A 23,692-nucleotide genomic window follows, 5' to 3' on the forward strand; every position below is an offset into this window, starting at 1 on the left:
TTTACTGAGACTGTTTTGTAAAGCTGGCACTCAGAGGGGGGTGAAGGTGTAGAGGAGACAGGACACAGAGCAGAGTACAAACTGATTTGTGGTGTGGGTCTTGAAGGTGGACCAGAAACATCTTGAACTGTACATTATAATGGTCCTAAGTAATGCATTGTTCTTTATCTAATTTTATTCTCAATATGTAAAGCACCTTGGGTTATCATTAAATGAAATGTGCTATACAAATAAATTTGCCATTGCCTTTAAACTGAACTTGCTGTGAATATCCCAAATTATTTATATTATGATTATAGACCTGAGGTAATTTGCTGTTTGTTTTGTAATATAGAGGCGTTTATTAGCCTACTGACTAAGTTGCATAGTGTCACTGTTAAAATATTTTTTTAGTAACCGTCAACTCAGCAAGTGTAGTATGTTTTATGTCTTTGCTATTTAAACGGGCAGGGTTTACTCTGAGATTGCTGCAATTATATCATTTACTATGCTTCATTTGAATTCTCTGGAAGGCTCTGTGAATATGTGCTGTATGTGTAGTGTCGAATTAGGGTTATGTCATTAGTTGTATCATCTTGCAGATATTGTGTAATATCACATTATGAGGTGGGATGTAGGGATGGGCACGGATAGTTGAAAAAACATATTTTTTTTGGTTGAAATACTTGAACCTACATTTTATTTTTCTAAATACAATTCACACTTGGACCGCCAAATGCCTACAAGAATTGGCGTTTGAGTTTGTAATTTAAAATAAAACTGACATTTTGAAAGCTACACCTTCCGCCTTCCATTCCATATTTCCGTTGTCAGAATTCTAAACTGACAAATGGAAAACTATAGAGAATATTTGCCTGTTTCTTTACCCTGTTTTCCGACTTAATCGGCCAACACCCCACGGCACTTAACGTTGTTACCCCATGGTACCCAGGTGCTAATCACCCCTCACTGAATGCATTACGTCAATAGATGAATGTGTAATACTCCCAGATGAATGATAGTCTTGGTTGAATTTGAATTAACTTACAAATGAAATTCAAGATTTCCATGACCATTCAACATTTTAATTAGGCTATTATTGAAACATAATACAAACAATATAGGCTACTTGACAATTTAACATATGTATCACACTTTACCGTTTTTCAATAGGAGGTCCAGCATTCTTGTGTAAATCTAAAATGTACATTTAAATAATTATTCACGAAACGAAATACCAGAAATGTTTTAGCAATCGCAAATTGCGAATTAATCAAACTTATTACGCAGTTACTGTTTTTATTAGGAGACATGACAAAATTGCATACACATCCTATCATCTCTCTTGGAATTTTCTCTGCTTATTTTACTGAAGTGTAAGATTCTAGAAATGTATTAGGCAAAATAATTATTCACAAAACGAAATACCAGTGATCACGCAATGTCTCAACAAGACAAGCAGCAGAAGACATTTCAAAATGGATCTGGCATGTGAGCTTTGTGAAAACCACATGAACGCCAAGACAGCCAAGAAGCAAGCTGCCAAGGAGGCAGCACATTCCCACTCTTCCTCTTCCCAAGCCTCAGCACCTCACACCTGTGACCAGACTGTTCATCCCTGAGTTCCGGATTGCTACACAATCCCTTGTTTTCTGCACTTGACTGATGAGGAGCATTGATGATGAAGATTTCTGGAGAGAATGCAGTCATGCTGTTTCCTCCATTATAATATCAGGCTCAAGTGGAATAACTGACTTTATGGGGGGAAAATAGCAAAAGATATGTACATAGCTCAGACTTTACGTTAGGCGGCACATTCTGGCTTTTCGCCAGTATCACGTTGTATAGTTGTCCAGCAGATGAAAATATCAATGCCCAAAATGTTCGGTGGGTAACCTGTACGATCTGTTGCCAAGAAAACAGCAAGCCTCCGCTGTTTCACTAAGACATTACTTAGTGTTTGGTCATGTGACTAAGCTTGACATGAGATTCAAAAGCTGCACGTTCCGGCAGCAACTCCACATACATGTTTAATATGCAATGGGAAAACATATATTTATTTCCATACATTTTAATGTGCATTATCTAATTAGGAAATATGATGAATATAAGTTGGAAATGACTAAATTTGACTTGCAGTATTAGTCAGAATATCTTACACACGCTTGATTGTTTTTTTCCTTTTGTTGATCAGCTGAACTGACAAATAAGCGACTAAAATGCGTTTTCTAAATAATAATGTTGAGAAATTAGGCTACATTATGGTGCCTATAACTATACACAGAGCTGTCAAACGCTCTTCTGCACCCATGGCCTAGCCCTCCTATGTAAACTAGGGATAGGCGGATCGATACCAAAGTATCAATACTTTCAATTCTCACTTTTCTTTTTGAGAATCGCTCTTCACATAAAAAGATCCATACCAAGTGCTTTCTTTAACCAGTTATTATTATTTATTTTATCAACTCAATGTGTTTTCGGGGCTGAAAAAAAGTTAACTAGTTCTGCTGTCTCCAATCAATCAATCAATCAAATGTATTTATAAAGCCCTTTTTACTACAGCAGTTGTCACAAAGTGCTTTACAGAGACACCCGGCCTAATACCCCAAGGAGCAAACAAGAGTAGTGTTGGATTTCAGTGGCTAGGAAAAATTTTTAGGCTAAATCCAGAGTATATTTGATTCTAGACTAGGTCAAAAGTATGACCAGGTGGACAAGGACAGGGACAACAACGGGCCCCCCAAACCAGGTACTCCGCATGTGTGGACCAAGACTTCATCTCCTCCTACAATGTTAAAACTGGAGGAGACTGAGAAAAGTTAGAAAGTGCATTCCTCATATCCCCCAGCACAATAATATAGCAGCGTAACACCTTGGAACTGAGACGGGGGGGTCCGGTGACACTGTGGCCCTACCCGGGGGAGGCCCCGGACAGGGCCCAACAGGCAGGAAATCAATCCACCCACATTGCCAGGCATCAACCAAAGGGACACCCACCAACCGCAACCCCCCTGACAGAGGGCCGAGTATTGCCAGCAGCGTACCGCCCAATTGCACAAGTGCGCAACAGAGAGACAACAACAAGCCAGTGACTTGGAGGGAGGGCATCTCAGTGGCGACGAGAGCCCACCTGGCAAGACAGCAAGGGTGGACAGCATCAAGCCTACTGGTCACCTTCACGCCCCCGGGCCAGGCTACACCTAATTATAAATCGTGTTGTAGAGATGAGTTTATAGTAGACACTTGAAAGTTTGCACTGAGTTTGCATTTCTTACCTTAATTGGCAGTTCATTCCACAGTAGTGGAGCTCTATGAGAAAAGGCCCTGCCGCCAGCTATTTGTTTAGAAATTCTAGGTACAATTAAAAGGCCTGCATCTTGCGATCTAAGGTTACGTGTAGGTATGTATGGCTGGATCATTTCAGCAAGGTAAGTAGGAGCAAGTCCATGTATTGATTTATGGGTTAAGAGTAAAACCTTAGAATCAGCCCTAACCCTAACAGGCAGCCAGTATAAGGACGCTAGAACAGGAGTAATGTGTTCAATATTTTTTGTTCTAGTTAGGATTCTAGCAGCCGTGTGCAGCACTAATTGAAGTTTATTTATTAATTTGTCTGGATAACCAGAGAGAAGAGCATTGCAGTAATCTATTCTAGAATTAACGAAAGCATGGATACATTTTTCTGCATCAGTTTTTGATAGAAAGTTTCAAATTTTTGCAATATTTCGAAGATGAAAATAAGCAACTCTTGAGACATATTTTATATGTTCTTCAAAAGAGAGGTCAGGGTCAAGGGTAACGCCAAGGTTTTTTACAGTTTTTTGGGTTACGACCATGCAGCCGTCGAGGTTCACAGTGAGATCTGCTAACAACGCTATTTGATTCTTGGGTCCTAAAACGAGCATTTCTGTTTTCCTTGAGTTTAAGAGCAAGAAATTGTCTGTCATCCACTTCCTAATATCTGAAACACATGCTTCCAAAGTAGCTAATTTAGGGGCTTCTCCATGCTTCATTGAAATATACACTCACCTAAAGGATTATTAGGAATACCATACTTACACTGTTTTTGACCCCCTTTCGCCCTCAGAACTGCCTTAATTCTACGTGGCATTGATTCAACAAGGTGCTGAAAGCATTCTTTAGAAATGTTGGCCCATATTGATAGGATAGCATCTTGCAGTTAATGGAGATTTGTGGGATGCACATCCAGGGCACGAAGCTCCCGTTCCACCACATCCCAAAGATGCTCAATTGGGTTGAGATCTGGTGACTGTGGAGGCCATTTCAGTACAGTGAACTCATTGTCATGTTCAAGAAAGCAATTTGAAATGATTCGAGCTTTGTGACATGGTGCACTATCCTGCTGGAAGTAGCCATCAGAGGATAAGGGGCCTAAAGTGTGCCAAGAATACATCCCCCACACCATTACACCACCACCAGCAGCCTGCACAGTGGTAACAAGGCATGATGGATCCATGTTCTCATTCTGTTTACGCCAAATTCAGACTCTACCATCTGAATGTCTCAACAGAAATCGAGACTCATCAGACCAGGCAACATTCTTCCAGTCTTTAACAGTCCAATTTTGGTGAGCTCGTGCAAATTGTAGCCTCTTTTTCCTATTTGTAGTGGAGATGAGTGGTACCCGGTGGGGTCTTCTGCTTTTGTAGCCCATCCACCTCAAGGTTGTGCGTGTTGTGGCTTTACAAATGCTTTGCTGCATACCAGGGTTGTAACAAGTGGTTATTTCAGTCAAAGTTGCTCTTCTATCAGCTTGAATCAGTCGGCCCATTCTCCTCTGACCTCTAGCATCAACAAGGCATTTTCGCCCACAGGACTGCCACATACTGGATGTTTTTCCCTTTTCACAACATTCTTTGTAAACCCTAGAAATGGAAATACCAGTAACTGAGCAGATTGTGAAATACTCAGACCAGCCCGTCTGGCACCAACAACCATGCCACGCTCAAAATTGCTTAAATCACCTTTCTTTCCCATTCTGACATTCAGTTTGGAGTTCAGGAGATTGTCTTGACCGGGACCACAACCCTAAATGCATTGAAGCAACTGCCATGTGATTGGTTGATTAGATAATTTAATTAATGAGAAATTGAACAGGTGTTCCTAATAATCCTTTAGGTGAGTGTATAACTGTGTGTCATCAGCGTAACAGTGAAAGTTTACATTGTGATTTCGGATTACATCGCCCAGAGGGAGCATATATAGTGAGAACAATAATGGGCCCAGAACCGAGCCTTGAGGAACACCAAAGCATACTTTTGACTTGTCAGAGGATATGCCATTCACACTAACAAACTGATATCTTTGAGATAAATAAGATTTTAACCCAGGCTAGAACATGTCCACGTAGCCCAATATGGGTTTCCAGTCTCTCTAAGAGAAGGGAGTGATCAATAGTGTCAAAAGCGGCACTAAGATCAGGAAGCAACAGGACGGATGCGGAACCTTTGTCCGAGGCCATTAGAAGGTCATTTGTTACCTTCACGAGTGCAGTCTCAGTACTATGATGGGATCTGAAACCGGACTTCAGCTCCTAATATAACCTAAACACAGGCACGCTGTGAAACACACTCAGTCACAGTTAAAGAACTAGGAGTTGACTAGGTTACCTGTTTGTTCATGGCATAACAGAAACAAAGCATTGTTTGGGGTTATTTCACTCTAGTAATCAACTGTGAAGCAACATGTGATCTTCGTAAAAAGTCAGTACGATATTTTGGCAATACTACAAACTTGTTAAAACACAAGAATCAATCACATAAAATTGCATGATGGGAGAATGCAGGCAAATACCCCCAGTTCTGATGACATAGTGAGGCAGTTGTCTGACACAAACCATATTTATACACAGTGTAGTATATGTGTATAGATAATATTCGTTTTTTTTATAATTTCAATACAAAGCAGGAAATACAAAGTTTTTGCAAAGTAGGCTATCATAGTGCAGAATATTACAGTGGGTGCATTTACATGTAAACTAATATTCTAATATACAGACTAAGGTTGTAACTTAAACTATATAAAAGTTGGGCATATTTTCAAACAATATCTGATTTCATTATATCAATTTTGATAACTAATATGTTTTGCTCAGGATTTCTAAAGCATAGAAAATGTCTCATGAAATGTTGTCAATGATCTATAGGGAATACAACTCTTATTCCGGCCAAAATTTTATCACAAAAGTGTCACTTTTGGAACTATTAAACTCTTTAATAATTGCAAGTAGCTATTGAGTCTAACCATTTTAGGGTGTATGTGAGTTATCGGGTCCAGAAAGACTTAAACATTACATTTAGATTGTAGAATTTTCTTCCAATAGATGACATCCAAAGAGCAGCAGAGATTAAAAGAAACCTGGGAGAGATGAATGTGAAGGACCTCCAGACAATCACGATTGTTGAAGACAGAGGAATTAAGGCAGGGCGGCCCACCCTGTTCCTGGAGATCTACTGTCCTGTAGGTTTTCTCTTCAAACCCATTTTGTGACTAACCAGGTTAAGCTTTTCAACCAGCTAATTATTAGATTCAGCCCTGTTTTAAGGTATTTGTGAAGTCCCTTGATTGGTACTATAAAATCCCAAGCCAGAAAACGCTTGTTGGAGGGTACAATTGCAGACCTGTATAAAGACTGTCAAGAATTAGTAAGGGCAACTTTACAACATGCAGACAGTGCTGTTCTCACAACAGAAATGTCCAGGCATATTTGACATTACGGCTCCAAGATCCATCTCTGTGGGGAAACTCTGAGTTTACAATGTTAGTTTCGCACACAAAAAAGTTACGTTTGTGGTTAAAACTAGACTGTATGTGCCTGCATGTGCCTGTGTCTTATCTATGAAATTGCCTGCTGCCCCCGAATCTATGAGGGCCTTAAGCAGAGTGGAGCATGGAAACCTAGGGAAAAATACAGGAATAAACACAGGAATAAGACAGTGTGGCTATGGACTGTACATGGGATAGCGCATGAGTGCCTGTGCTGCCGCTACCAGGACTCAAAAAGCACAGGTGGCAATAGACTGCATAGTGCTTCTGCCACAAAACTCCCTCACCATCAAGGTGCCCTGCCGGAGGTTGAACAGGCAGAGAACAGGTGGGGGAACGCCTCGTAGTCCTCAACGATGGGGTTGGTGTCCCTCCAGACGGAGTTAGCCCACTCCTGAGTCTGACCAGATAGGCAGGAAATGAGGGCCGACACTTTCTCACGCCCCATCACAGAGGTAGCGGTGGTTGAGAAGTACAAGCTTAGTTGGAGCAGAAACCCCTGGCAACAGGACACGGCCCCATCGTAGACTTGTGGTAGGGAGAGGCGAACAGCTCCAGGTGGTCCTCTGGGGCAGGTCAGGCAGCGAGAGTGTGGTGGTGGCACTCTGGGTTGGCTCCTTGCTGTGTTGGGTCTGGTTGAGGCGGCTAACAAAATGCAAGACCCGGTCTATCAGAGTCTCTCCAGCATTTCCCCGTGTTCCTTGACATGTTTGATTATGCCGGAGAGTTAGACCAGCCAGTTACAACCAAATATGGCATGTGCATTCAAACACCCTGTGGATGAAGGTGCTCAGATTCTACACAAAGCATTTACACCACCAGCCCCAAGGGTTTCCAGAGACAGAAGTTCTCCACTGGGCTTCTCTAATGAGTAACTGTGAGAGAGGTTCAGTTTCAGTAGGCCCAGCAAAGTTTACCTATGCAGTCTGCTGGAACTAGTGATGGCCAAACGAGGCTTCATTAGTGTTATTTTAACAGCAGGATATTATGCTGGCAGCTTTTCTTAATCACAATAAAAGCCGCCAAAAAAAAGGCCATATATTTAACAATCTAGTCTGTCAGTCTAGTCTGTCATTTTTTGTTTAATGTCCGTTCCAATGCTCTAAAACAGTAGTTTGGTGTGATGTTTGCTGGGGGTGGGACTTCCAGTGTGACGGGGGTGTAACTTCGGGTTTGATGTTTGTATGTCCGGGGGGGTTGAAATATGGTATGGGGGTGTGTGGTTTGTAATTTAAGGTGGCTTTGATGTTAATCAATAGAGCGCCTGGGTTCAGGAATGTAGAATTCCCCAGAAGGGTTAAAATTAAGAGACCACTGCAAATTGAAAGCTTCTGTTCCTCAATCAAAACGTTCCTTTTCATTTTCTTTGGAAAGGAAATAAAAAGGTGCAGTGGTCTCTTATTTTTTTCCAGTGTTGTATATTACTTCTCATTATTGACCCAGCGCTCTACAATGTCTGCACATGTTAGGAAAAGTACTGACTACGACCCGTCAAACTCTGGTGCTTATGTGGGTAGAAAGGGCTTGAAATACTTAGAGAAAACCGAATCTATTGGCTCAGGATACAGACACGCTACACAGGCCTGTAGCTATTAATTTTCAAAGAAATAGAGTTATTGTTCATGATATAAATTCACAATTTCAGCAGGATTTGTTCGACATGAGTGCTTATAGTGTGGAACACGATAACATTAAATGTATGTTAACATGTATACGTTAGGTAAATACTCCTGGATTTGTGTGTTGAGAAATAAAAGTGCTATTGTGGTAAAGCGTGCATTTGAAAATATATTAAAAGAAGAAAGAACCCCTGAAAGATTTGTCAGAGTAGCAACACATACCCCTACAGAGCTGTTATAGAGAGCATTCTGAATTATGGAAGTGATACTTTTAGGAAACAATTATCAGCCTGTTTGTTATTCAAGGACACCGCAGGCCACATGAATGTTACGGACCCTTCAGGAGACAACAAAGGAATTCTGAATATGGCTGCCTATTCAGCGAGTAGTACAACTTTTGAAATGATCGGCCTTGTTCATAGCGATATATTCTTTCAAGAGAAACCTATGTTAAATCACGTGGACATGAAGGTTAGGATGGTACACTGTAAAGATTAGTTCTGTCTTATGGGGGCAGAGGTTGTGCGTTATTGTCTGCACATAGTATCAGCATCACTCTTTGTCAAGAAAGTGACTGTATCACCAGCCATGAAACTTGAACATGCTGAAGTGCTACTCTCAACCAATGCAAAGTACCCAATTGAAAGAGTGTGTATGAAGACTTTTACTTTACCTGCAAGGAGTCGTGTTTGTAACCAGGAAAACCTATTTTTAGGACCCCTACCAAAATGCAGTGTCATTGGATTGGTGGACAATGACAGTTTTACAGGAAGTTATTACTGTTATACAAAAAATAAATTTAATTTCAAACATTATAATTTGGAATTATGGCTATGTATGTGGATGGTCAAAAAATTTCTAGCAAACCATTCCAACCAGATTACACATCGGGATCAGCAGTGCGTGAACTTTACCAATTGGCCCTAGCTTCAGGAAAACACCTAAGGATCAAGCCATGGCTATTGACCGGTCTGACTTCTTCCACGGCTATGCTCTTTATGCTTTCAACTGTGCAGATGAGGAATGCGATCCGCATCTATCCCTGATTTAGTTTGGGAATGTCCGACTTGAGATGAGGTTCAGTCAAGCACTGTCCAGCTGGAGGTAAGTCATGGTTGACTACTATTAGGAAACATTACCCAAACAGATGAGAAATGAATACTACATAGTTGACGGGCCTGGTGAACCATTTTTCATCTAGGACTAATTTCTTCGGTGTGCTGGCATGCGACCAACTACCCGGTGGACCTGTCTGAGATCAATGATGATTGTTAATACGCACCCTAGTAACCGCCCAGGAGAACATTGGCTGGCTATTTACATCACAGACGATGGCGTCGAAAGGTTTTATGACAGTTTTGGAACCTCCCCAGAAACTCCCAATCAAGACAATTTCTGCAAACCTGTGATAGTGTGGAATACAGGATGTGATTTCGAACTACTTGTGAACACCATTGTGTGTTCTTTCTTTATCAAATGATAAGAGGTCTGATTTACAAACATGTTATGTCTTTTTATACTAATGATTTACAAAAAAACATTTTAGTTTCCAAGTTTGTATCTAAGATGTATTGGAGTAAGCATGATAAACAAATGTTTTATTGCATATGGCTTACATGAATACATGCTTTATCTTGTGAATCATTACATTTTTCATGGTTGTTGAAGAAATATACAGTTAAAAGTATATTTTATGCCTGTTTTATTATTCGAAAATTAAAGGCAATTGTAAAAACCAGATTCCAAAAAAAGTTGGGACACTGTACAATTGTGAATAAAAACAGAATGCAATGATGTGGAAGTTTGAAATTTCAATATTTTATTTAGAATGCAACATAGATGACATATCAAATGTTTAAACTGAGAAAATGTATCACATTAAGGGAAAAATAAGTTGATTTTAAATTCCATGGCATCAACACATCTCAAAAAAGTTCTATGCAGCCATGACATTGTAATTGATACAGTATGTGGTCTGGCATTGTCATGTTGGAAAATGCAAGGTCTTCCCTGAAAAAGACGACGTCTGGATGGGAGCATATGTTGTTCTTGAACTTGGATATAACTGTCAGCATTGATGGTGCCTTTCCAGATGTGTAGGCTGCCCATGCCACACGCACTCATGCAACCCCATACCATCAGAGATGCAGGCTTCTGAACTGAGCGCTGATAACTTGGGTTGTCCCTGTCCTCTTTAGTCCAGATGACATGGCGTCCCAGTTTTCCAAAATGAACTTCAAATTTTGATTCGCCTGACCACAGAACACTTTTCCACTTTGCCACAGTCCATTTTATATCCTTGGCCCAGAGAAAACGCCTGCACTTCTGGATCCTGTTTAGATACGGCTTCTTTTTTGACCTATAGAGTTTTAGCCGGCAACGGCGAATGGCACGGTGGATTGTGTTCACCGACAATGTTTTCTGGAAGTATTCCTGAGCCCATGTTGTGATTTCCATTACAGTATCATTCCTGTATGTGATGCAGTGCCGTCTGAGGGCCCGTAGATCACGGGCATCCAGTATGGTTTTCCGGCCTTGACCCTTACGCACAGAGAGTGTTCCAGATTCTCTGAATCTTTGGATGATATTATGCACTGTCGATGATGATAACTTCAAACTCTTTGCAATTTTTCTCTGAGAAACTCCTTTCTGATATTGCTCCACTATTTGTCGCTGCAGCATTGGGGGAATTGGTGATCCTGTGCCCATCTTGACTTCTGAGAGACCCTGCCACTCTGAGAGGCTCTTTTTATACCCAATCATGCTGCCAATTGACATAATAAGTTGCAAATTGGTCCTCCAGCTGTTCCTTATCTGTACATTTAATTTTCCGGCCTCTTATTGCTACCTGTCCCAACTTTTTTGGAATGTATAGCTCTCATGAAACCCAAAATGAGCCAATATTTGGCATGACATTACAAAATGTCTCACTTTCAACATTCGATATGTTATCTATTTTCTATTGTGAATTAAATATAAGTTTGAGTTTTTTAAATATTCCATTCCTTTTTTACTCACAATTTGTACAGGGTCCCAACTTTTTTGGAATCGGGTTTGTAAAACAACATCGATGCTTACATAGTATTATTCATACAACAAATAGTCAAGGTTAGACATACATGTTGACAGTTGACAAAAAAAACTGCACACATTAAAATGGAAGCCATTGTGGGGGTCTATGGTAGATGATACAAAGAAAGCTTTGGTTGATTGATGATCAGTTCCGGGGGGAGTGGTACTGGTAGTAGGTGCCCAGGGTGGAATACTTGTCAAATGGATTTAGAATAGTTGTAAAATGCATTGCCTCTAAAAACAACCCCCACCCTTAAGGCCTTCTAGCGTCAACAAGTTTGGTGGAGCTGTCACACTTTTAACCAGATCCAACATGTGCAAACCCTTGATGACCTCTCCTTTTGAAAATTAATTCACCGTTTTAATCCATGAAGTCAAATCTTTAGACCTGTGCATTCTATTTAGAATATTTTGAACATTCTTCTTACTACTCGCAGGCACATTGTCCAAGATTTCATCAACAAGGTTAACATTCCAGTCAGCAGTTTTATTAGTCTAAGTCATGTTTACTACATCCGCCCCAGTCTCAGACCCGGGTAGACTTAAAGTCAGTTGTATTTGTGTCAAGTTCCCCCTATCTAACACCAGTCAAGAATATTTGTAAAAAGGCAGAGTATCTTTTAGCTTTTTCATGTAAATCCATCAGTCTTCAACAGTATATTGCAAATCGACTAGTCCAAATCATTTTCAAAAAGACTGTCTTGCATCAGTGCTAGTCATTTTGGATTCTCAGTTTTTCAAACTGATGTTGCAGCACCAGAAATGTTTTCAGAGTTTCTGTTATTTAACTTTGTCTATGATTAGTTACAGTAGTAGGAAACCTCCAGATTGGTTGAAGGTTTTTCACAGAGCGATAGAATGAGGTCTGTGGAAGCAGTTTCTAAAATAACTTTTAGTTGACTCGCTGGTGCCTTAGATAGAATCTCTAAAAGTGGTAGATTTCTACAAAAGCTTTTGAACATGATCAAACTTTCTTCGGAATGTACACAACAGGCCAATCCCTGGAAAACAATCCTGTTCTCAGACGGTAGTCTTCTGGTGTTCTAGCCTTAAAGTCTATAAGTAAATAACCAAAGAGCGGGTGTGTTACATCTTTAAAACTCTTCATGCAGAACTGAGAAATGCCAGGGTACATTTGTCTTCCTAAAATACTAATCTGCTGATTGTCATGTGGGTTTTTAAACAAGATGAGAGAATTTGTGTTCAGGTTAATAGTTCTACTAGATTTGCCTTTAAAAATAATGTTTTGGACAAGGTAAATGGCACTCAGGTTACAGTGGTATGAATATTGTGTGAAAACTCTCTCCATCTCCAAAGTCTCTGATGTACTTTTCATTAAATCGTCAATAATTAAAAGGTTGTTTGTCTGAATTGGTAAAAGATTGTCATCACACAACGATGCTGGTAAACCTTCTATAAAAGTAATTTCCCTCAACTTCAAAATTTCGTCATAAAACCGTTGCTAACATGAATAAATCCAGACTATATTATGAATTTCTTTAGAGAAAACAACACCAGCAACATTTTCTCAAAATACGTTTTACTATTATTTGATGTTAAACCATCGTTAGTGCTACGCTATTGGGAAACCGGGCCCAGGTTTATTTTTATTTGAAAACATTTTGCCTTCATACTACTCACAAACACAAATCTTTTAATACGGAACCATACCTAGTGGATGAAAGTCTGATGGACTGTTGAAAAACACTCATCGTTGTTTTGTAGTTATACTTTCAACAGATCAGGACATCACAACCCCTTTTCTGATGATACATCACGTCACTGACTGGATACAGACAACTGAGTGTGTGAGTGTGTGAGCAACATGTTCAAGAAGGATTTCTACAAATACACTGGTTGAATTTGTTCAAAGTTTTCCTGACTACTAACATGGCAGAACGATGCCAGGATCAGGTCTCTTGGCTTCACACTCCATTTCTAGATGAATCATCGACAGTGAGATGAGGAGAATCCACCTGAGTCCTAAAGGACTACACATACTACAGGTCAGAGTACCATGGGCCAGTTGACTGGACAGTTCACATGGTCCCATCACAGTGGAAGACACTCATTGTTCCATTATACACCTACACTGACTTGTTAGGACAACCAGGCAATTTGCTGGGTCTACATCACACTGACTGCTATAAATGATATTGGAACTTTCATCACTGATGCAAGACAAAGAAAACTGAAGACAAGAATTAAAAGACACTTGATTGGAAACTAACTTCTTTCCTTACAATCTAAGATTTTCCTAAAGAACTGATATGGTTATTTCATATGTATGAAGGTTTGTTTCTCGCAAGACAGGTGGGAAACTGTACGATGAAAATCCCAATATTGGACTTCGATGTATTTGAGATGATGCTTAATGATCTACATTATGACGGCTATCATGGTATGTTTGGATAGTGAATTTTCCCCTATTAAAGGTAGACATTTTCCTTAAGGTAGAATCTTTAACAGGTACAAAGGGATATGCACAAGTCTTTTGTATGATATTGTCGCATGGATCATGATGCAGACAAGGGGGGTTTTGATTGTTCATTGAACTTGGGGGAATGTTTCATCATGATGTCATGTATTCGTCTGATTTTCTGCTGAACACCGTTAACACTAATATTAGCCTTTTTATGTCATAATGTTTCTCGATCCTTATAATCTGAGGTGGGGACGGGTTTGATGACCGTCATATTTTGAGTTATGTGTCGGAGTGTGGTGTTTGAATTGTCTTCTTTACATTGATTTTCATTTGAGGAAAAATAAGACCTGATTGGTCAGATACTCCTTTTCATTGAATATTAAACAAATAAAAATAGCTATTAATAAAAAAAAATGCTGTTATTATAATCATATGTTTTTCTACTTTTTTTTTTTTTATATACATGAATTATCTATGAAATTCCAATATTGATGCTAGTCCCCCAGTTTGTTTCAACCCCGTCACGCCCTTCCACTTAGCCCCATATAAAAATAATGGATCAATCCATATGACTTCAACTTTGATGAAGTGACATCACACAAGTCTTTTGAAGAACATGCTGCAAAGAAAGGCAAGTGTCAGTATCTTTTCTTACCTATATTTCATAGTTTTTATGGTCAGATTGAGATTTTCAGGCTTAACATTTCAACTCTGTTTTATGAATAATTGAGAGTAAACAATTGTTGAGGAAAAATGTAACAGCAGTGTTGCAAAATATTCATATTTTATGATGTCCTAAATGCCATGTGGTGCTACTGTCCTAGCTAAATTAGGAGCTATGGCTACATTTTGCCAAAAACGTCAACCCTGTCACATTTTTTATTGCAACAGGGTTGAATTGTTGTGACAGGGTTGAATGTTTGACACCTCTTAGTAAATGAATTAAGTGTAGACTTTGATTTGAACTGTCTGAAATAATACTTTATTATTATTTTATGTTAAAAATTTCCAGACATCACAATGGCAAAAACAGCAGCAGAGAGGCAAAGAGAGTAAAGGGCAAGAAGGAATGCAGACCCAGAAATGAGGGAAAAAATCTCAGGAGTGAGCGTGAGAGGTGGAAAAGGGACACTGAGGCAGGGAAAAAGAAAAACATCAGGGATCTGAGTGATAGAGCAAAACGTAATAAGCACAAGAGTTGGAGAAAACCTAAAAAAATACAGAAGTTAAGGGATGCTTTGAGGAATATCAACACTCCTCCACAAAGTCTTGATAATCAATATGCAGAACAACCCAGATCTGGCTCCTCAAGGTCGCTTGTTAGAAGTTACTTCAGATACATTTGAAAGTATAACAAGCCATTTTATTAGGGTGTGATTCAGTGTACATACAGTATACTGTATATGTAGGTGTATAGGTGTTTGTGCATGTGAGATTCTTATAAGTTGTTTGCAGTTTTGGTGGTTATTTATTGCCTGGTTGTTTTAGGCAACATTTGGAGGGCAAGAAATAATCCCAAAGAGCAAGACACTAATTATACAAAGAAATAACACAACTCAAACATGAACTCAAAAAGGAGAGAAAACTTCCACACAATCCTCAGCAAGTTCAAGAAGCATTTCTTTAATATTAGGCAGCAGTATGCCTACTACCGTGAGCTGAGGAAGAGCATGGCCACTGATGAGTGCTTAATTCACATAGATTGTTCAGAAAACTTTACCTGCAAGTACAGTTCTGAGATCCAACTAGTGCACTTTGGATCTTGTCACTAGCAGGCAACACTACATACAGGGGTTGTTTATGTAGGTGGTAGCCAAGAACCGACCTGCTTCAGCACAATATCTCCATCAAAAGCCCAGCAGCTACAGTGGGGAGAACAAGACTTTGATACACTGTTGATTTTGCAGGTTTTCCCACTTACAAAGCATGTAGAAGTCTGTCATTTCTATCATAGGTACTCTTCAACTCTGATTGATGGAATCTAAAACAAAAATCCAGAAAATCACATTGTATGATTTTTTAAGTAATTAATTTGCATTTTATTTCCGTCATGTTTTTTGAGTTCAATGTTATGTAGCCTGCTGAATGCTAGTTTTAATTAAAATGAGATTCCAGCAAGTTAGTTTTCTTCAAAGTAGCCTGTGGTCTACATTTTATAAGGTATTTTTTAACTGCCGACCATATGGACAGATTCATTCCATTGATATTTGTGATTAATTTATGCTTGATGTTTGTAATTTAATGTTAAGTACGTTTTGATTGTTTCATGTTTTTTCATATGTCAGTTGAAAAATCTGATTGTTGCCCTCTGTCAACTGTTAACAAAATTCTATTAACATTTTATTGCATGTTGTATAATTAATTTCACAGGTAAAATAAATCATACCATAATGAAAAATGGATTGTCAATGCAACCCTGTTATAATTTTCAAACCTGTCATGCTGAGTTCAACCCTGTTATTTGATCTGTTTTTATAAATATTTTGATGATAAGAAGAAATATGAGGTTAATGTATGTTGAAGTATGTGTACAATTTACAGGATGATCAGAAAAAAATATGAAAGCCTAATCAAATCCTTAGATTAATTTCTGATAAAATATGAAGGCCGGTGTCAGATAAAGTTCTCATGACCTGCTTTGGCAGTCAAATAGTGAGTAATTTAAAATAAAAATCATACTTAGAATAAGTGATTTTAAACAAGGGACATCTTATTATTAAGGATCTACAAGAATTTACTTCAATATTTGTTCAAATCATATTCACTCAGGGCCCAAGTTGTCTGTGACGGGGTTGAACTCAAAGCGACTTTTAGTGAGAAAGAAATGCCTATTAATGAAAGGGATTTCATGACTGAGGTGGGAAAATATATTTTCTCAAAGGTTTAACTAGTCCACTATCAGATGTAGTGATCAGAAATACAATTATTTGAGGTATAAAAAAAAAAAGTATGACCCAAAAGGCACCCGTCTCAGAGAATCACCCAGTTACTACCTCCACGATATCCATGCAACTGATTGTGTATGGTTTATGTAAAGGAGTTGGCATTAAACAAATTGCACTCATTAAACTGTTAAAAACAACAATAATGCTCTATACTTGCAGGCCTATTATGCAAGCTAATGTAGAGAACATCTAATATACAAAAAATCCTAATTTGATGTTATTGTATTTTATTTGTATTTTTTGTGCTAATTTGCTTTAGTGATTGATTGTGTAATACATCCAACAACCCTTAGCCTAGGGCTAGCTGGCCAAAAACGTTGACAAAATAACCAGTGTGTCAAGAACAAACCAACCAAGGGTTGAACAAACCATAGAACGTTTATTGTGCAATCACAAAAGCTGCCTTTTCACTTAATTTACATACCCTTGTGACAGCGCACCGTTACCAACAGCTTAGTCTGTTTTGGTCCTTTCACTCTGCAAAGTTTTGTCATTTCCTTATACCTGCTAAATCTTAGTGAAGTAGTTATTACAGCTTGCTTTGTATGTAAATCCAGCAAATATGTCGAAAGAATTAAGGTTGACTAACGTTTTTCACTTTCTTTGTGTAGTTATGACAAAGTTGTTCAAGCAAATACCGACAGGGTGGGCATTTTGATCAGTCGATAATTTCATTGTGGTAGCGTAACGTGAGATTACATTTGGTACACATGATCATGGTTGTGATTTTACTTTGTGTGAATGATGTTTCAAGTTGGCCACATTGGGGCACTATAGGAGCGACAAAACCATAATTGTTATATTGGTTGCAACTATGGATATAAGTAGAAATAAAAGTGCACCCTGGCTAGTAGTAGCTTCAATGCTGAAACCCGCTAAATGCTGCTTGCAGCTTTAATAATTATTATTATTATTCCGGCAAAAAAGGGTGTGAGATTAAATGGTTTAAATTGGCCCAAATATTTGTGGTAGTAAAGGGCCAAGTGCCGCAACATCTGGTGCCGTTGCATGCATGTCAGCCTCATGGTTACGCTGTCACAAGCCTCCAAAGTTGCACTTTTTGCAAGCTCACTGCGCCCACCACTTAAGACCTAGAGTCTTGAAAATTGGTACATAGCTTACCAGAAGGATACCAGAATATTGCAGCCCTGGTTTGTATTGATCATAAATGGCTTGTCCAGTCTGACTGTAATTTGTGTTAACTTTGGAACAGTGTTTTTTATATATATATTAACCATGATGAAAATGATTGCCATTGGGACCCATAAAGTCTGCCATGATTGATTTTCCGCCATTTTGTTTTTTTTGAAAAACACTAACAAATTAACTCCTCTGGCACCAAATGTCCAATCTTCACATACTTTGAAATTTGGCATCTAGGGACCATGGTCTTCAAAAGTTATATCAGCCAGACCATTATGTAAAAAACATGGATGCTATTGACAAATGAACATGTGAGGGGGTGTGGTTTTGCACATTTATAGACACATCTCCTATAAGGATAATGGTATTATGATTCTACTTATGTTACCAATGATGATACAACCATAAAGACTGCTAATATTTTTTTATTATCCACACGGTGGCTCTATTGAGTTTTCCCAAATTTGCAAGCTGACCATGACCGACCCGTTTAAAATAATATCTTGAAAAGAGGTTAGTCCATCTCCTCCCAAATAAAATATTTGCAGTTGGGACCCATTAAGTCGGGGATAATTCTTCAAACGCTACTTCTATAGCATCAAATGACCGATGTTAAGTGTGATTACATTTGGTACACATGATCAGGGTTGTGAGTTTAGTTTATATGAAAGATATTTCCATTTGGCCACATGGGGATACTAGTGAAAAGGGAAAAAAACATGCATGTAATATTGTTTATGGACATGAGTTGGATGTGTGTCCTATTAGAAAAACTGTCATCTGGCTACTAATAGCTTAATTCTGAAACCTGCCAAATTCTGCTTGCAGCTTTAATTATAATTATTTGTCTGCCGTTTTAAGTCGTTTTTTGCAGATTTCTGTGAGACAAAATGATGCAAAATGGCCTATATTTGCATGGCCCACAACATTTTTTGGAATCGATGGACAAAGACCATCAAACGCTATAAGCCAGGCCAGTAGGTTAAACAACATGGCCGCTATTGACCAATACACATGTGCAGTGGTGTGGTTTTGCACATTTATGCACACAACTACTACAAGGATTTGATATTAGAATTCTACTTTGCCCATATGTTGACAAAGATAATAGGACAAAACTTAGATTTTTTTTTTTTTATCAACCACATGGTGACGTTACTGAGGTTTTCCACATATGATAGCTCACTACGCTCACCTCGTTTCAGTTAGAGCCTTGGAATGAGATAAATAAGTCCATCTCCTCTCATGGAACATATTTGCTGTTGGGATCCATTAACTTTCCCATTATGTTTTTTCCACCATTTTGAATTTGTGAAAAAGACTTAAAACGCTACTCCTATGGCACCAAATCTCCGACATTCACGTAATCGCGTATTTGGCATATATGGACAAATGTCTTTAGAATCTATATAAAGCAGGCCAGTATGTCAAAAAAAACATGGCAGCTATTGAGCATTGATTTTATAACTTAATATTTGGCATCAATGGACAAATGTCTTTAAAATTGATATATATATACCAGGTCAGTAAGAGGAAAAAAACATGGCTGCTATTGACCTATCAACTTGTATAAAGGTGTGGTTTTGCACATATAGGCACAGTATTTTTACACGCTTTATCAGATTATATACACAGAACAAAATTATAAATGCAACACTTTTGTTTTTGCCCCCATTTATCATTAGCTGAACTCAAAGATATTTCTTTATGTACACAAAAGGCCTATTTCTCTCATACATTGTTCACAAATCTGTCTAAATCTTTGTTGGTGAGCACTTCTCCTTTGCCGAGAAAATCCATCCACCTCACAGGTGTGGCATATCAAGATGCTGATAAGGCAGCATGATTATTGCACAGGTGTGCCTTAGGCTGGCCACAATAAAAGCCCACTCTAAAATGTTGCAGTTCCATCACACTGCACAATGCCACAGATGTCACAAGTTTTGAGGGAGGGTGCAATTGGCATGCTGACTGCAGGAATGTCCACCAGAGCTGTTGCCCATTAATTGAATGTTAATTTCTCTACCATAAGCCGTCTCCAAAGAGCGTTTCAGAGAATTTGGCAGTACATCCAACCGGCCTCACAACGGCAGACCGCGTGTAACCACACCAGCCCAGGACCTCCACATCCAGCATCTTCACCTCCAAGATCATCTGAGACCAGTCACCCGGGACAGTTGCTGCAACAATAGGTTTACATAACCAAATAATTTCTGTACAAATTGTCAGAAACCGTCTCAGGGAAGCTCATCTGCATGCTCGTCGTCCTCATTGGGGTCTCAACCTGACTGCAGTTCGTCATCATAACCGACCTGAGTGGGGAAATGCTCACATTCGATGGCGTCTGGCACATTGGAGAGGTGTTCTCTTCACGGATGAATCCTGGTTTTGCAGGGCAGATGGCAGACAGCGTGAATGGTGTCGTGTGGGTAGGCGGTTTGCTGATGTCAACGTTGTGGATTGAGTGGCCCATAGTGGCGGTGGGGTTATGGTATGGGCAGGTGTGTGTTATGGACAACAAACACACGTGCATTTTATTGATGGGATTTTATTGATTTTATTGATGGATTTTTAATGCACAGAGATACCGTGACGAGATCCTGAGGCCCATTGTTGTGCCATTCATCCACGACCATCACCTCATATTGTAGAATGATAATACATGGCCCCATGTTGCAAGGATCTGTACACAATTCCTGATAGCTGAAAACATCCCAGTTCTTGCATGGCCAGCATACTCACTGGACATGTCACCCATTGAACATTTTTGTGATGCTCTGTATCGGCATATACAACAGCATATTCCAGTTCCTGCCAATATCCAGCAACTTCGCACAGCCATTGAAGAGGAGTGGACCAACATTCCACTGGCCACAATCAAAAACCTGATCAACTCTATGTGAAGGAGATGTGTTGCACTGCGTAAGGCAAATGGTGGTCACACCAGATACTGACTGGTTTTTGGACCCCCCCGGACCCCCCCAATACAGTGAAACTAAATATTTTAGAGTGGCCTTTTATTGTGGCCAGTTTAAGGCAGACCTGTGCAATAATCATGCTGTCTAATCAGCATCTCGATATGCCACACCTGTGAGGTGGATGGATTTTCTCGGCAAAGGAGAAGTGCTCACCAACAAAGATTTAGACAGATTTGTAAACAATGTATGAGAGAAATAGGCCTTAGAAAGTCGTAGATCTTTGAGTTCAGCTCATGATAAATGGGGGCAGAAAGTGTTGAGTTTATAATTTTGTTAACTACCATAGCTTCCCCAGGGTTACTTTATCAGAATCAGTATTAAGCAGTATATCATTCAAACCTTTCTGTGGTGAGGTCGGAAGCCTGACTGAAAGTTCTCTTAGAGACTGCTTGAGTTCACAATATTGTTGATCATTCCCGATAAATGTTTCTGTCTAGCCCTGCGTAACTCATTGTTGAAGCTACCAAGGCATTGTTTATAGATGTCAGTGGATTTGAAGTTTCGTTTTCCTTCACTTACGTTCCACTTTCCTATATTCTCTTTTCAGGGTGCTTACCATCATGGTGATTCTCCATGGTGTTTTCAGTTTTTCAGTGCAACACGATCCATGACATTCAGTATTTTGGCATTAAAATGATCCAGGAGTACATCAACTGACTCAGCACTTACTGTAGGAGAGATAGCTATGGCTTCCATAAACTGAGCATTGGTACTCTCAATAATGGACCTTTTCTTTACAGAAAGAGTTTACTGGAACATTTGGGGTGATCAGTGATTCAAAAAAGACACAGAAATGATCAGATGTGGCCAAGTCTTAAACCGTGACAGAGGAAATATTGAGAGTAATCTGCATGTTTCTTGCATGTGTAGAGAGAATAAATGGCAACATTTCTGTTACCTCTCTGACTGATATGTCAGCAATGGTTAGGTTTTCAGTCTTTGCCATTCTGATATGCTTGGTTATGTCGTCCCCAATCAAGGTAGTATCTGGCTTATCAGATGTGGAGTTAGCAGTTTCTTCTTTCCCTCGTCCTATCAATGATTTAAGGGCTATTTCTTGGATTTTGGTTAGCCCTAATTCTAGTGTTGGGTTAGCTTTCTTAGGTTCATTTACACACATTTTGTTCCGAGTCAGTGGATCGTACCTGTTTTGCAGTGTGAGTTCATGTGGTGGATTGAGGGTTAGTGCTCTCCTATTTGATTTCTTGCTGGATTTGCCTCTGCGGTGCACAACGTCAGACCAAGTCTTCGCTGGAGTTGATGCCTTTGGTCTAGCCCCGGTGCTTTGCCAATAAGATGTGTCATTGAGGAAGGCGGGTTTGAAAGCCTATGGGGTTAATCTAGTGGCATTAGCACATGTCCAGGGGAGAGTGTCAGCCAGGTCCGTGACAGAGGGGTCTAGATTTGAAGTGATCTCTTGTATTCCAATCTGTTTCTGTCTGTTAGCATTTGGTATCTCAACCCCTAGAGTAGCTCCTACAGAGTAAATTTATTGTTCACTCTCACGTATTTCAAGCTATGTTACCGTCTCATTCAGCTGTTCACTCTGAAATTGCTCTGATCTGTTCACCAGTTTTGACTTTGTTCTATCAAGTATAGGGAAATCTTTAGCATTTGTTGATTCACCTGTGGGACGAGACCCACAGTTCGACCAGAGGAACGCTCTGGTGACAAAATCTTCCAAGCGGTTAATCCGTTCCTCCAACAGCTGTCTTAGCTTCTCCATCATAAAACATCACTCAAAAATATAAAAGAACTATGCTGAAGTTCTCCCTTAGAAATTACATAACATTTAAAAAATTTGATTGAAACAAATATAGAAACAAAAATTAAACAAAGTTAAAAGATTTAAAGAATATTAAAAGAAAATTACAAAGTAAGAAAAGAAAGGCTTGCAAAAGGCAGGAAGCAGGAGAGTTGCATTATGGGACTAACAGGCATGAAAGCAGGAACAAAAAATTTAACACAACGTTTTAACAGGTGGACTTGAATGCTAAATGCTATTGCTTATTTTCGATGATTGGTTGTTCTGGGCTGCTTATGTACTCTGTGTGCGTGCACAATGCAAGCTTATTCAAGCCTGGTTTGAGTTAAAGTTGACAAGACATGGCTACATTGTGTTATTGGAATGGCTTGAGCCTCAAGTGAAAGTTGGCGTTCATTCTAACTGGGCTTTTCCAATTAAGCGCAGATTTCATTAATGGTGTTGATGGAATACCCCCCTGATAATTTAACAGATAGGTGTGAAATCTGATATTGTTATAGGAGCAATCCGACATATTCACATAGTTAACCTGGAGTTGTCACAATGGTATACATCAAACCCAGAAGGGGCCTTGGCCCAGTGTGGTGAACCACAGGACGACTACGGTAATGGACCCTCCCATAATAGAAGAAGAGCCAGATCCTCCTGTTTCAGTTCTTTGTATTTTGTATCATTTGTATAACCATAACAACTGTCTTGATTGTCAGTGTTTGATTCAGATGTCACTTATTTAAAGTAACCTTAAGATCCAGGATGTTTTTTATATGTAATTCTTCTGATAAATGTTATAATTTTTTATCATTCTCTATATGCATTATTTTAATAAATACATTTTGTTTATATTGTCCCTGTAGGGACAAAAGGGAGGAATTGTTAAATATAAATGTATTGCCTTATTCTTATTTTATCCATTATTCTGCAAATTAACTGTAATAGATGGACTGTTTTAGATTAGGCCGTAGATTGCTTTAGACCAGGGG

The 23,692-nt window shown here is 39.2% G+C and overlaps 1 protein-coding gene across 3 annotated transcripts in view; it reads left to right on the plus strand.

Moving 5' to 3' along the window:
• fam110b (family with sequence similarity 110 member B) overlaps positions 1–23,692 on the plus strand; it is a 131,226-nt gene that overhangs the window by 15,021 nt on the left and 92,513 nt on the right. The window contains exons 2-3 of one of the 3 annotated variants that reach the window (XR_827451.3): positions 9,401–9,488; positions 9,586–9,890. The exons of the other annotated variants lie outside the window; for them this stretch is intronic. The gene's annotated coding sequence lies outside the window, so the exon portion shown is untranslated. Of the gene's footprint in view, positions 1–9,400; positions 9,489–9,585; positions 9,891–23,692 lie in introns of those variants that run through there. 3 annotated transcript variants of the gene reach the window in all.

Source organism: Esox lucius, chromosome 3 (genome assembly GCF_011004845.1).
Source record: "Esox lucius isolate fEsoLuc1 chromosome 3, fEsoLuc1.pri, whole genome shotgun sequence".
NCBI lineage: Eukaryota > Metazoa > Chordata > Actinopteri > Esociformes > Esocidae > Esox > Esox lucius.